The following is a 4,357-nucleotide window of genomic DNA, read 5'->3' as shown; positions in this document are numbered from 1 at the left end:
TCTCCATTTATAGGGAAAAAAATTCCTCTCGTCAAATCTGCATTAACCATACCAATTCTTTTAAATCCATAAAAATACCAAGAGTCATTTAACTCTTCAAAATTTTTCGTAATGATGGAAAAAAAATGTCTACAAGAACCACCCAATTTAATGGACAAAAAATCGTCTATACAAATTTGTTAAAAATATGGATGTAATGAATGTAAAAATTAAAGGTTTGGAGTCAAATATGTATATACAAAAGAATTGTGTGGTATGTATGTAAATACCCTTAAAAGTAATCACCTTCCTTACCATTTGAATAGGGTAGTATTTTGATCTCTCACAGTTTATCAAAGATATTGGACAATTGCAATGCTAAACATGCCAGGAAACTATTAAGATGCTTCAAAAAACAGTAAAAAAAAGAATATGGTAATATATTCCAGATGCTTGTGTTAGAATATGTAAAGAATGCTCTTAAGGAAGTTTTCTTAAGACTCATTTAGCTGCATATATGTGGACATAATGGTTCCGAAAATAATAATTTTGATTTCATTCATTTGTCCCTAAAACGAGCCCATCATATTTGAGATATATATGGGACATCATTTTTAGCAACCACATAACAAAGAAAAAACATCATCAATACATTTCTTATCTTCAAATGAACAGATCCACCAGAACAAAAAAAATAAAATAAAAATAGAACTAACCGAAAAAAAAAAAAAAAAAAAAAAAAAAAAAATAGAACTAACCCTCCACTGGAATAAAAAATAAAAAAAAAATAGATCTAACATGATTTCACGAACAGATCCACCGGGAAAAAAAAAAAAAGATCTAAACGGATTTCACGAACGGTTGCAAATGAAGAAGAAAGATGAGACATGCAAGGAATAGGTGTACCTGTTGAAAGAAATGATGAAGAAGAAAATGCCAAATGCGAAGGAGAAAGCGTTAGGGCTTCGATTGTGAAATGGGCGAATGCGTAGGCAGTGCCACAGGAGTGGGCAAAAGCGTTAAAGGTCACGGAGGTAAATATCATGCTCGAAAACGGGGACCGCAGGGGTCGTCCCGCGGTCAGCGTCTTTTACAAATTTGAAAGCACTGGTTTCGATAATCCCATCATAAGTGTGAACCAAACAGTGCACCGACGTTTTCAAAACGCCGCCCGCACTTATAAGCTGCCCCAAACGGGTCCTAACATGATAACAAGATTGAATGAAAAGAAAAAGTGGAAATGGATGGGTTATTAATTTGATGAATAAATTCAATAAAACCATTATGAAGGCTCAACTTTTCAAAAACGCGGACCGCAGGGGTCGTCCGATGGTCAGCGTCTTTTACAAATTTGAAAATGTTGGTTTTGATATTCTCATCATAAGTGTGAACCAAACAGTGCAGCGACGTTTTCAAAACGCCGCCCGCACTTATAAGTTGCCCCAATCGGGCCCTAACTAATAACAAGATTGAATGAAAAGAAAAAGTGGAAAAAGATGGGTTACTAATTTGATGAATAAATTCAATAAAACCATTATGAAGACTCAACTTTTTTTTCATTTGGCCTTTAATGGCCCTAGTTTTTCATGGAGGAGAGGAAGAACCTTTGAAATACTAGATAGGTTTTTTTTCAAATCAACTATGGCTGAACAACTACCCCACAACTAAGGTGTGTCATCTAACTAATTTTGCCTCTGACCATAGATCAACTCTCCTATATATTACTTTTTCTCATAAACCCAAATTGTCACACTTTCATTTCTTTAATATGTGGAAAAATCATAAGTACTTCTTGGATTTAGGCAAAGTTTAATGAAACATGGATAATAGGGGTAATCTTTGGGAAAGGTTATGGAGACTGCATAAGATGTTAATTGTTGATATGAAGCAATGAAATTGGAAAATTTTTGGGGATTTCAATAATAGAATCAAATCAATAGAAGAAGAAATTACTGGACTGAAAGATTTAGAGTTTTCTAATAGCTCATGATATGAAAATTTGGCTAATGCATATAGAAATTTTAACTATGCCATTAAATGTGAGGAGGTTTATACTAAACAAAGGGTTGGGAAAAGGCATTCTTTGGAGATTGATAGAAACACAAAATTTTTTCATGCATGCATTAAAAATAAATGGAGGATCAATACTATTCTAAAAACTCAAGCATAAGAAGGTACTTGGCTTACTAATCAAGAAGATACTTATTTAATAGCATTGAATTCGTTAGAAATCTAATCCCCAAAGTTGATATCAATCTCTTACTCATACATACTTTTTTCAATGATACTTATGAATATGCTAAAGCTTTAAAGCTGGCTGATGTTCCTAATGAAGCTAAAATTCTAGAAGCATTAAAGAGCATGGATGGGAAAACAACTACAGGTCCAGATGCCTTCATGACTCAATTTAATAAAAAAAATGTTGGAATGTGGTTGGTAAAGATTTGACTACTTTGCTAAGATTTACTTTTGGGAGAGGCATCAAACAGGGAGACCCTCTTTCTTCCATTATCTTTAACCTGGTTTTTGACTACTTTTCTAAGCTTATTAACACTATATTTAATAATCATTCTTACATTCAATATAAAAAAAGGCTAAGGTTTGGCTATCCCACTTAGCCTATGTTGATCATGTGGTTTTATTTACGAATACATTTATATGTTCTATAAAGATAATATACTATACTTTATTGATATTTCAGAAAATATCTGGGCTGACATTCAATTTGGAAAAATGTCAACTCTTTATTGAGAAGAAAGTGAGTTATTGAGAAGAAAGTGAGTTATTCATTAAGAACTTGAGCCAATGGTTTTATAGGCTTTATTATTGTTGAAATGCCTTTGAATTATCTGGGGGTGAATTTGCTTATGGGGAGAAAGAAATATATGGAATTTGATGCTTTGGTTGAAAGCATCAAAACTATAATTGGATAATGGACAAACTTTTTCCTTTATTTTGAGGGAAGAATTACTTTGCTTAAAAGTATTTTAACCACTATTCTACTTTATGCTCGACATGTTTTAAGGATCAAATCTAGGACTCAAGCTTCACTTGAAAGGTTATTCAATATTTTTTTGTGGAGTGGGCACCATAAACACAAAATTTGGGCCTCTTAAAAGCTACTAGGCAAACCAATTCATGTTGAGAGTCTCGGTTTCAAACAACTGAGGCATTTCTCAGAGGTTAACTCTATTCTTTTATGGATAAAATTTTGAAATACAGATTCTTTGTGGGATTCATTTAATATTTATCTTTATAAAAGGAGTTAAATTTATTATAAGGTTTGCATAAATTTTTGTGATAAAGATTTTTTCTTGGAAGCTATTATGCAAGCCAATTCAAGGGGCTATAAGAGCGTCCCAAATAGACGATAGAGCTAATACTATTATATACATATTCGAAGAAGTATCAAACCCACGTGAGATGCCAATTTGGTAATCTCCATCACTTTGCCTAAACTTGACAAAAAAATCTTAATTTGTTCTGCGTTGTAGGAAAGATGGGTGTTCACCAACCCACCTTGAGTTTTTACAACAATGCATGCTAATTTGAAAAAACTATGTTAGAGATCATGTGGACTTGTGTTGTCTGGGTCATGTATTTTGTATGCTCATTTTTGTAGCCCCATCAAGCATGACCAAGTAGAGGGGGGAGTGGAGGCTCTTTCTTGCTCTCGGTGGTACTCCTGAATTGCCAGTGTTCATCTTCTTCGCTACTTTCTCTCTTGTAAGCCCTACCTGGGTGGTGTGAAACCATGATTATTTTTTTTATTCAACTATATATATGCTTTATTGCAACATTCAAGCGAAAATTATTGATTCGATAAAAAACTCTTTAATTAATCCTCCTTAATGTAGCTCAATAGTACGGTTACTGAAATTAATTGAATGTTAATCTTGGCTTTTTAAACGAGTTTGTGTGCAAAATCATATTTTGGGTAGTTATATCTATTATTTTAATTATCATGTTGAAAATAATGAAAATGAAATTATATTCATAATTTTAAAATAACAAAACAAAATTTATAATTTGGATAAAGCAAAAAGAAATAAATATAAAACAAAATTCACATATTAGACAACTAAGAATCTATCAATAACACAAGAAAATGTTGTGACCAACCATTAAATATTACACAATATCAATATTCTTGATTGGCCTCCTATTGCAAAATGATGCCACCACTTACAATGTCACTTATGTTTAATGATAAATTTGGTGTAAGATATAGTTTATATACACATAATCCAAGATGATATTCAATCATAAGGTGTTGATAAAATGACCCCTCCAAAAATTTTAAAATTTTCATTAATTTTAAAATGAAAATTTCCTATAATATAAATCTTATATACATTTAATGCATATAGAAATTTTA

Source organism: Phalaenopsis equestris, unplaced genomic scaffold (assembly GCF_001263595.1).
Source record: "Phalaenopsis equestris unplaced genomic scaffold, ASM126359v1 Scaffold210457, whole genome shotgun sequence".
Taxonomy (NCBI): Eukaryota; Viridiplantae; Streptophyta; class Magnoliopsida; order Asparagales; family Orchidaceae; genus Phalaenopsis; species Phalaenopsis equestris.
Note: the sequence above shows the minus strand (reverse complement) of the source record.